Raw genomic sequence first — 11,883 nt, 5'->3', positions numbered from 1 at the left:
GGCAGGGCCCCAAGTGGTGCTTGGGCTATTCATTTTCCACTGCTTTTCCAGGTGCATTAATAGGGAGCTGGATCACAAGACTTGATGTGGAGCTTCCATATAGCATACCAGTTGTCACAGGCTGTAACTTAACCCCCTGAACAATGATGCTGACCCCACTCCTGGTGTATGTTGATAGCGATTCAGAAAAAAAAAAATGATTCTAAACACAGTTGCTGTGTGGGATGTGTGTCGATTTCTTTGTAGCTATTTCAAGATAACACTGACCTATCCTTTAAATATCCATTTTTTGAAGTTTTTTTCTTTTTTTTTTCAGGTACTTAAAAGAAAGTGTGGCAGAGAGAGAGGGAGAGAGAGAGAGAGAGATACTGATCAATCCACCTCCCATCTTCTCATTCACTCTCCAAATGCTTGCAGCAGCCAAGGTTGGGGCAAACTGAAGCCAGAAGTCAGCAACTCCAATTGAGTCTCCCCCATCGGAGGCAGGGGCATTCTCTGCTGCTTCCTGAGCACTCTGGACCTTCATCTGCTGGATGGAAAGGCAGAGTGGCTTGGAGTTGCACTGCTTTTTTTTTTTTTTTTTGTAAGATTTATTTTTATTAGAAAGCCAGCTATACAGAGTAAATGTTCTTGCATGCAGGGTCCCAAGGCTTTGGACTGTCCGCTACTGCTTTCCTAGGCCACAGTCATGGACCTGGAAGGGGAGTAGAACAGCCAGGATATGAACTGGTACCCATATGGGAACCCAGGCTACCGCATCAGGTCCAGAATGCTACTTTTATATGGACTGTGGGCATCGTACATGGAAGCTTAAGCTGTACAATGCTTGTCCCTCTTTTTATCTGAAAAGAGTGCACTTGTGAGAGCTGCTGAAAATATTTTGTTACGCATGATCAGTCAACTTAGATAAGAAACAAAACAGTAATCCCCCTCTTCATCCATTCAGAGATTGAGTATATTTAAATATCAGTAAGTGATCTGAGAGAAGGCTATGGCCAATAGGGAAAGGGACACTTTATAGGTAAAGTCGAGTGCTTTGGGGATGGGAAATGGCAATAGAATCAAAGCGTAACACCTGGAGAAGGCATCTTGTGTGAACTGACAGTTGGTAGGAATGGAATAGTATAGCAAAACCAGTATAATGACTTCAAAGGAAAATGATATGATGAGCTAAAAAAAAGACTGCTCCCTGGGGCCTGCCATAGAGGGCTAAGCTAATACCTGCGATGTTGCCATCCAAAATGAATACCAGTTTGAGTCTCAGTAGTTCTACTTGCCATCCAGGTCCCTGCTAACAAGCTGGGAAAAGCAATGGGTGATAGCTCAAGTGCTTGGGCCCCTGCACCCACTTAGGAGATCTCTTTTATCTGTGTCTTTCAAATAAAAACTAACCAACTAAATATATAAATAAATAAATATATTAGGTTTCTTAAAATGCTGATTTCATAGAAACATCGGAAACCAAATAATAGGTATCTTGGTGTAACTGCCATTTACTGATGCCAACAATGCAGTTTGCCAATGCAGAGACACAAAGAGCCATAAAAATCTCGACCTTACTAAGGAACTGTATCATGAAAAAATAAAAAAAAATGAACAAAAATCTAGACCTTACTAAGACTGATATAAAACAGAGAAATATTCCAGCCTACCTTTGTCTGGATTAGAGGCCAGCATTGCTGTTTGTAGTGCATCTCATTGTGCTAGTGCCTAAGGAAAGGCAGCAGATGAGTGCCCAAATGCATGGGCCCCTGCCATTTATGTGGGAGACCTGCATGGACTTCTAGGCTCCTGGCTTCAGCTTGCTGAGCTGTGAGCATTGTGGCCATGTGGGGAGTGAGCCAGCAGATGGAAGATCTTTCTTTGCTTTTTCAAATAACTAAACAAATCTTAAGATAAAAAATCCTGAACCAAGTAAGTATAGTAATTTCGCCTCAAATCACTTACTGCCACTTACCCAATTTTGAAAAGGGCATGGGTAGAGTGTTACCTCTTTATTTTTAAAAGATTTATTTATTTTTATTAGAAAGGCAGATCAGATTTAGAAAGAGGAGAGACAGAGAAAGATCTTCTACTGATTTACTCCCCAAATGGCTGCAGCAGCCGGAGATGAGCTGATCAGAAGCAAGGAGCCAGGAGCATGTACTGTGTCTCCCACGTGGGTGCAGGGTCCCAAAGCCTTAGGCCATCCTCTACTGCTTTCCCAGGCCAATAACAGGGAGCAAGATGGGAAGTTGAGCAGCCAGAACACGAACTGGTGCCCCATATGGAATGCGGATGCTTGTAAGGGGAAGATTCACTAGTTAAATCATCATGTCAGGCTCTGCTTTGCATTTTTAAAGATTTATTTATTTATTTTTAAAGATTTATTTATTTTTATTACAAACTCAGATATACAGAGAGAAGGAGAGACAGGGAGGAAGATCTTCCGTTTGTTGATTCACTCCCCAAGTGAGCCACAATGGCCGGTGCTGTGCTGATCCGAAGCCAGGAACCAGGAACCTCTTCCGGGTCTCCCATGCAGGTACAGGATCCCAATGCTCTGGGGCGGTCCTCGACTGCTTTCCCAGGCCACAAGCAGGGAGCTGGATGGGAAGTGGAGCTGCCAGGACTAGAACCAGCACCCATATGGGATTCCAGCGCGTTCAAGGTGAGGACTTATCTGCTAGACCACGCCACTGGGCCCAAGATTTATTTTTATTTGAAAGGCAGATTTGCAGAGAGAGAGGTCTTCCACCCACCCCAAGTGGCTGCAATAGCCAGAGCTGAGCTGATCTGAAGCTGGCACCAGGAGGTTTTTTTCTCAGCATATCCACATGGATGCTGGAGCTCGGGATCCCACCAGGCCATCCTCCACTGCTTTCTCAGGCCATGAGCAGGAGCTGGATTGGAAGCCGAGCAGCCTGGTACCCATGTGGGATGCCAGAGCTTACAGGCAGTTATGCGACCACATGGTCCCCTGTTTTGTATTTATCTGCAGTTTTTTTATTAGAGGATTTTCTTATTGGAAAGGCAGATAGAGAGGAGAGACAGAAAGGATCTTCCATTCTGTGGTTCATTCCCCAAGTGGCCACAACAGTTGATGCTGCGCCAGTCTAAATCCAGGAGTCCGGAGCCTCTTCCATGTCTCCCACGTAGGTGCAGGGTCCCAAGGCTTTGGGCTGTCTTTGACTGCTTTTCCAGGTCACAAGCAGGGAGCTGAATGGGAAGTGGTGCAGTCTGGACACAAACCAAACCTGTGCCCATATGGGATCCAGGTGGATGCAAAGGGAGTATTTAGCCACTAGGCTGTTGAAGCAGGCCCACTTATTAAACCTTTCTAGCTTATTTTGTGATTGACATATTGTCCTTTTGCATTTCACAAGATCCTAATTGTTGTTTTACCAATAAAAAGTGAGTGTTGTTTATTATGATTTACAGGTGCCAGGTGAGCTGTTTCTTAATTGCTTTGGTTGCACAGTCACACTGGGTTACTGTCGTGAATTTTAAGTTCCCATTTTTCAGCATTTTGTCAGCTACAGGTATTAAACCACGCTCAAGTGTATGAAGGTAGTAAAGCTTGCAGAGGCACAGAGGTGTACAAACAAAAAGGAAAAGCACATGTTTTTGAAGGAGGTGGTATGGAAAGTATTTTATTGAAGACCTGTGCCTGTCTTCAGCAAGCCCGTAGTTAAAATACATCATCCCATTGTCTAGTTTCCAAAGGCATTTATGATCAGGGAGCACCTAGACGCCTAAAATCGCCTCAAAGCATTCAATTTTCAGTTTCTACCGCCTCTCCCCTCTCTAGACCTTATAGCCAACCCAGCAGTACTTGTAGCAGCAGCCCCAGGAAAGAAATTTACATCGGCCATTATAATACAACCTGATAAGTGTTGTAAGACTTACCAGATTGTATTGTAATTGTCTGTGTATATGTCTGTGTCTCTCTCTCTCTTTTTTAATCAGACTGTAAGCTCCTTGAGGGCAGTGATATGTCTTCATCTCCAGAGCCCAGCTTGGCACATTGGTAGGCCTCAATAAATGTTTATTGGATGAATAAATGAATGACTCATCAACAAGCATTTATTGTGTGCCTGCTAGAGTGATCTCCACAGGCTCTGGACTGTCAGTTGTTTCTTCAAATTTTGTATGGTCAGAAACCTACTATTTCTTCCCAATTGTGTCCTTTTGTTGTGTGTGTGTGTGTGTGTGTGTGTGTGTGTGTGTGTGTGTGTGTGTGTTTGTATTTTGGTCCTTGGTCTTTACAGATGCTGTGGCTGCTGACACTTCCTAAGGGGGGCCTGGGTGAGAGGTGCTAAAGCAGGAGCCTGACTCCTGTATTAGAGGTGCCATGGCCTGCTGCTCTTGGCCGATACCCAGGCGTGATGGTTTCTGGTCCCCATTACAATTACCCTTTCGCATCCCATCTCTTTAGCGTACCAGACACTTCTGTACTTGGTTTTTGTACTTCCTTTTTGTTACGACCAGTGTTTTTCCTGTTTTCAGATGGGCCTAGTAGAATTTAAAATAGAGGATAATAAGGCCTTCTCTAGGGTTATGCAGTCCATTGTACATGTCTTTCAATGTCAAGTTTTGGCTTCCAGCTGCAGAAATTCCTTTGTTATAGCCTGATGTGAAGCACTGGACATAGAACAACTTGGTGCCTTTTCTTCTTACCCCCCGCTTTTCTTTAAGATTCATTTATTTTTATTGGAAAATCAGATATACAGAGAGGAAGAGGCGGGACAGAGACAAAGAAACTCCGTCCATTGATTCACTCTCCAAGCAGCCACAGTTGGAGCTGAGCTGATTCGAAGCCAGGAGCCTCTCTCGGGTCTCCCATGCAGATACAGGGTCCCAAGGCTTTGGGCCGGCCTTGACTGCTCTCCCAGGCCACAAGCAGGGAGCTGGATGGGACGGAGGGACACTGGGATTAGAACTGGCACCAATGTGGGATCCCGGCCCATGCTAGGTGAGGACTTTAGCTGCTAGGCTACTGCGCCTGGCCTGGCCTGGCCCCTTCATTCTTACAAAACTGTTTGCAATGAGAATATGGAAAATAAGAAAAATAATTTGGGATTAAACAGAAATGAAAGATAGGCTAGATAAAGTCCTAATGGGTATTTTTAAGTGAAAATGGAAGGTTTTTGAAATATTCTTTTGTTCAGACTTAGGAACACAGGGAGCCCTGTCCTCTATCACCTTTCCTGCCTTTTGTGCACTTCCTTGGTAACCCACTTAAAAATTCGTTTTGATTCATATTGCTTCATTTGAAAATTAGAGGTCTCCAAGTCAAATGGAAGAAAGTTACATCTAAAGAACCAAGATGGAGGGAACACTGGGTAGGCATCATTCTGTTCTCGGGGTAAGATGGAGGTAAAAAAAAAGCCTTATAGCCTCATTTTTCAGGCTACTTGCTGGATTTTCCCAGTATTTTACAAAAGTTTTCAAACATGCGTGCAGAGGAGTAGACAAAATTATACAGTGTCAAAGTATGTGCCATCCACATGGATTATGTAATTACTAAAATATGTTACTGTTTTTGTTATAGCACCTTAACTTATCTTTGAGTTTGTTTTAAAAATACGTTTGTCATTATCCATTTTAATCTCGGATATATATGGCTTACATTGGTGTTGGAAAATAATTTCTTCTGATGCTTGAAAGTATTTTCCAACTTGGCATGAACACCGTTTCAGCCTAACTGTAAATAAATACATCTGCCCAAGAATGAGGGGTCGCCAGAAAAAGAAGCCATTTTGTCTCGGGGCAAAGAGGCTGCAGCTCACTGTTTATTGGAAATAGTAGAGGGAAGCAAAGAGAAGTCGAGGTACAGTGTATATACTCTACTATATTTCATTCACTACTGTGGCTTTCTGAGTTGATTCTGCTTGGCTCTTTTTTTTTTTAAGATTTATTTATTTTAAGATTTATTTTTATTATAAAGTCACATATACAGAGAGGAGGAGAGACAGAGACATAAAGATCTTCCGTCCAATGATTCACTCCCCAAATGACCGCAACGGCCGGTGCTGCGCCAGGAGCCAGGAACTTCTTCCGGGTCTCCCACATGGGTGCAGGGCCCCAAGGCTTTGGGCCGTCCTCGACTGCTTTCCCAGGCCACAAGCAGAGAGCTGGATGGGAAGTAGAGCTGTCGGGACCAGAACCGGCACTCACATGAGCTCCCGATGCGATCAAGGCAAGTACTTTAGCCGCTAGGCCACCGCACCAGGCCCAAGATTTGTTTATTTTTATTAGAAAGTCAGATATACAGAGAGGAGGGGAGACAAAGATCTTCCATCTGCTGGTTCACTCCCCAAGTGGCTGCCAAGGCTGGAGCTGAGCTGAATTGAAGTGAGGAGCCAATAGCTTTTTCTGTGTCTCCCAGGTGGATACAGGGTCCCAAGGCCTTGGCACATCCTCTACTGCTTTCCCAGGACACAGGCCGGCAGCAGGATGGGAAGCCGAGCAGCTGGGACACAAACCAACACCCATATGGAATCCCAGTGTGTGCAAGGCGAGGATTTAGCCGCCAGGCTACCGCGCTGGGCCCCCCTTTTTTCAAGCATCAATGTCATTGAAATGCCAATGAATTAATATGCAGCATTAGCATAACTCTTTAGAATTCTTATAAATAGATTTTTTTGAAAAAGATTTTTGAAAGCCTGAGTTATGAGATGCCCTATCCTCTGGCTCACTTCTCAAATGGTTACAATGGCCAGAGCTGGGCCAGGCTGAAGCCAGGAGCTTCAATTGGGTTTTCTAGATTGGCTGAGGGAAAGGAGAGGTAGAGTTAAGATTACTGTCTCCTGGGCCTGACACGGTGGCCTAGCAGCTAAAGTCCTCGCCTTGAACGTGCCAGGATCCCATATGGACGCCGGTTCTAATCCCGGCAGCCCTGCTTCCAATCCAGCTCCCTGCTTGTGGCCTGGGAAAGCAGTCGAGGACTGCCCAAAGCCTTGGGATCCTGTACCTGCATGGGAGACCTTGAAGAAACTCCTGGCTTCTGGCTTTAGATTGGCTCTTCTCCGGCCGTTGTGGCGACTTGGGGAGTGAATCATCAGACTAGGATCTTCCTCTCTGTCTCTGTCTCTCCTCCTCTCTGTGTATCTGACTTTCCAATAAAAATAAATAAAAATCTAAAAAAAAAAAAGTTTACTGTCTCCCAAGATATGTTAGCAGTAAAGTTGGTTTATAAGCAGAGGAGTCAGGGACATGGGCATCTCAAGCTGTGGCCCAGTCTGTTGGGTCACATTACTGTTCCTAAGACTACTGTCTGAGAGGTATCAGTTATCCCTCGTATTCTTATATCTTTAATGCAGGCATTTTGTGAATCAGGATTTATATTTAATATTTGTTTCCTAATTAGTTCCTCCACACATTCCTTTTGTACTCTTGTTCCTCGGGGTCTTTATCTCATTTTGAATATTTATTATTTCAGGGACTGGCATGATGGCTCAGTTGGCTAATCATCTGCCTGCAAGTGCCAGTATCCCATATGAATGCAGGTTTGTTAGGCTATCTTATGCCACTTTCCCCGGCACATTGGCAGAGAGCTGGATCTGAAGTGGAGTAGTTGGGATTTGGACAAATGCCCATGTGTGATCCCTTTGATGCAGGTGGTAACTTTACTTGCTGTGCCACAAGGCCAGCCTCCACTCTGGGTTTTAGTAAGCCACAATAACTGCTGATGGCAGCCACCGCTTCTGGTGTGCAGATCTTGCTTTAGTGAATGGCTGCTTCAGGGTTATAGTTGCTTCAAAAAAGAGATGTATCAAACCTAACAAGGCTCCTACTTGTGTTATCTCCCAAGCTAAGCAGCACCAAGTGTGCCTTCCCACCCCCACCCCAATCCCACCACCTAAGCAGGAGAACTACTACTGACTCATGGTCATTAGTAGATTAGAGGGACAGATCCTTTCCTGCTGGGGGGTAAGTTCAACAGCTAAACATAAGACTGGAAAACTATTCCATAGTTCTTGGGATTTGAGGTGAGAGTGAACCTGCAGGAATTTTAGCCAACATGTATTAGTAACAGTTGATAACCTGGGCTTTGGGGCATTGCTGAACTGCCAGATTTCATGGTGAACAGCTAATAACAGAGACTTCTTTGCAAAGAAAGGATTCTTGGGTGTCTTTGGATTGTCTGTGTGATTTTGCATCTCAGAGGCCTGCTCCCCTACTGACTGAATCATAGAGGTAGCAAATTAATCACTGGTCCCCCTAGTAGCCTAGTTTCTTTTTTTTTTAAGATTTATTTATTTTTATTACAAAGTCAGATATACAGAGAGGAGGAGAGACAGAGGAAGATCCTCCATGTGATGTTTCACTCCCCAAGTGAGCACAACGGCCGGTGCTGCGCCGATCCAAAGCCAGGAACCAGGAACCTCCTCTGGGTCTCCCACACGGGCGTAGGGTCCCAAAGCCCTGGGCCGTCCTCAACTGCTTTCCCAGGCCACAAGCAGGGAGCTGGATGGGAAGTGGAGCTGCCGGGATTAGAACCGGCGCTCACATCGGATCCCAGTGCGTTCAAGGCGAGGACTTTAGCTGCCAGGCCACAGCGCTGGGCCCAGGCCAGCCTAGTTTCTTAGGATTGGTTTGATAGCCCAGACAGGTAAATACGGCAACAGATAGTGTTGAGCTCCTCTTCACCAATGGTAAGGCAAGTATTAGTGGGAGTTGAGATTGTAAATGATATGACATAGTCTAGAGCCCAGAGTTACATTTGAGTTTAAATACTTTGGTGTAGTCACTGTGTACCTATGTACCATGATAGCCCCTTAAAAATCAGAGTAAGAATCCTTTACAAGCATTAATTATAGGCTTTGGAATAGATGATGCCAGATGAAGCACAAATTGTGATGCTAATCTAAACTAAGCAGGTGCAAAATCTGAGGTCTATGGTATGACTGGCTCGATACTTAACTAAGATAGATCACAGCTGTATTTCAAACTGTGACTGGTCCATCTTAACACTTGTTCTTTGTCCTATTCTGCAGGCAACACCAGATGCAGTCAGATACCATGCCATGGTGAAGAGATATATTGAGAGAATTTATGAGAGAATTGAAAGGTTATCAAATCTTTGGGAACTCTTGGTAAGTAGTTAGTGGACTTGCACAGCTAGAGGGATGGCATAGGACAGGTGGTCTTAATAGGCACTTGACACCTGATATTTTCCCCATTATGATGAGAAAACAGGTCTTAAAATATGCAGATTATAGTCTAATCTTGCTCTTTCTCTTCCCATTTTTTTTGGATGAGAAAATTAGAAATCTCAGTGATAGCTGGTTGATACACAAAGTGGATTTAAGCTACTGCAATACTGTGACTTCTCCCTAATTAAAGCTCCCTAATCTAAAGAGACCATGGAAGATGGAAATGTATTTTATTTTTCATTGAAAGATCTTTTTCATGGTTTCTGGAATGGTGGGAATTTTCATGGTGTAAAATTTTACAATGCAAGATATCATCTGGGATGCTTTTGATACGTGCAGATTTCTGGGTAGCCAGAAACCTTGTTATTGGTCAAGAATGGCAAGAAGATCTATGCCTCATGGAGTTCCCTGAAGAGCCAGGATGACTCATTGTTGCCATGGATGGCTTTTGGAAGTATTCAAGAAGCTTTGGTAAGTTATCAGTGGTTTGAATGGGTTCTTTAGTTGGTGGTAGAGAAGAGGAAGGGAGAAGCAATTATGATGTGGCATTCTAGGCCAAATAATTGGACAGACATAAATAACTTATAAATGTATAATGTATCATGAGTGTTTTGTTGGAATTTTTCCCCATTATAATATAAGAACTCGCTTTAAAAGTGATTGGGTTAAACAACAGCTTGTATTTTCTCACTTCTTCCCATTATGCCTTTTAATATCTGCCATTGCTTCTCCAGCTGAGTGTGGGGAGAGTCACAGATGATGCAAATGATCATTTTCCTATTCTGAGTAGGCTGGATTGTGAAGGGTAACTTCGAAAAGTTTTACAGTCAACCAGATCTTCATGGGAGTGAGGTGCAGCAGAAGAGAGAGTTACCTTTGAATGATGAAGGTAACACAAGTGGTTAAGGTAAGTAAGGGATTAGAAAAGGCTGACTTTGCCCTCACTCATATTAGGGAGGCTTTTTAAAAAAAGATTTATTTATTTTTATTGGAAAGTCAATTGTACAGAGAGGAGGAGAGACAGAGAGGAAGATCATCTGTCTGCTGGTTCAGTCCCCAAATGGCCGCAGTGGTCGGAGCTGCGCCAATCTGAAGCCTGAAGCCAGAAGCCAGGAGTCTCTTCTGGGTCTTCCACATGGGTGCAGGGTCCCAAGGCTTTGGGCCATCCTGTACTGCTTTCCCAGGCCACAAGCGGGGAGCCGTATGAGACGCAGGGCTGCCAGGACATGAACTGCCGCTCATATGGGATCCCATCACATGTAAAGCAAGGCTTTAACCACTACGCTACCTCCCCTGTGCCCCAGGGAGGCTCTTAGAAATGCCATTTCCAGAGCTTGTGTGACAGACTACTACTTTTAAAACCTGCTACTCACTACAGTATCTCCTTCTGAGAATAAGAAAAACTATTGATAAGAACAGAAATGTTTTCCAAATAGTCTAAGTGGCAAATGTTCCTGTTTTCATAAATACCAATTGTTGGAACATAGCCATGGTTCTGTGCCACATATACTGTGCCGCAGTATACATGAGTAGTTGCAGTTCACAGAGTCTGCAGTTCACAGAGATTACAGTTAAACCATTTGCCCCAGCACAACAAATTTGCTAGTTCCTGACTGGGGTAAGTCTACTATTTCCTCCTGTCTTGTTTTTCTATTTTCTTTTTCTTCCTTCTTTCTTTATTTTAATGATTTTATTTATTGTAATCTAAAAGGTAGTTTTTACAAAGAAAGGAGAGACAACTCGCCTACACTGCTGGTTCACTCCAAATGGCCACTATGGCCAGAGCTGAGCCCATCCAAAGCAAGGAGCCAGGAGCTTCCTCCAGATCTCCTATGTAGGGGATGGGTCCCAAGGACTTGGACCATCCTCTTTGTTTCCCAGACCATAAACAGGGAGCTGCATTGGAAGTGGTCCAGCCAGGACACAAACTGGTACCTATATGGGAGGCCGGTGTCAGAGTGCAGAGGATTAACATTGTGTAGCACCATCTCAGCCCCTCTTCTTCCCCCCATCTCCCGAAAATAGTTTATTTTCATCTATTTGAAAGGTAGAGCAACAGAAAGAGAGATCTTCCACCTGCCAGTCTACTCTCCGAATGCTCACTGCAGCCAAGGCTGGACCAGGCTGAAGCCAGGAGTCCAGAGTGCGCTGTGCTTCTCCTATTTGGGTGCTAGGCAGCCGTGCACTTGAATCGTCTGCGCCTACCCAGGCACCACTGCCGAAAACGGAATTGGAAATGGAGCAGGCAGAATTCTAACTGGCACTCTGACAGTGATTGAGAGCATGCATTGCACTTGGGAGCGTAACTCATCACATCACAATACCTGCCTCTCCTGCGCCTCCTAGTTTTCTTTTCTTTTTTTCTTGTCTTTTCCTTTGTGTTCACCCTTCCCCGTTTTTTGTTTATATAAAGATTTATTTCTTTGAGAGGCAGAGTTACAGAGAGAAAGGGAGAACCAGAGTGAATTCTCCAACCACCTGTTTACTTCCTGCATGGTCACATTGCCAGGCAAAAACCAGGACCCAGGAGCTTTTTATTTATTTTTTTTATTTTTAAAGATTTATTTATTCTTGGGCCCGGCGGCGTGGCCTAGTGGTTAAAGTCCTCGCCTTGAATGCTCCGGGATCCCATATGGGCGCTGGTTCTAATCCCGGCAGCTCCACTTCCCATCCAGCTCCCTGCTTGTGGCCTGGGAAAGCAGTTGAGGACGGCCCAATGCATTGGGACCCTGCACCTGCGTGG

The sequence above is a fragment of the Ochotona princeps genome, chromosome X, assembly GCF_030435755.1.
Source record: "Ochotona princeps isolate mOchPri1 chromosome X, mOchPri1.hap1, whole genome shotgun sequence".
NCBI lineage: Eukaryota > Metazoa > Chordata > Mammalia > Lagomorpha > Ochotonidae > Ochotona > Ochotona princeps.
This window is presented reverse-complemented; position numbering follows the sequence as displayed.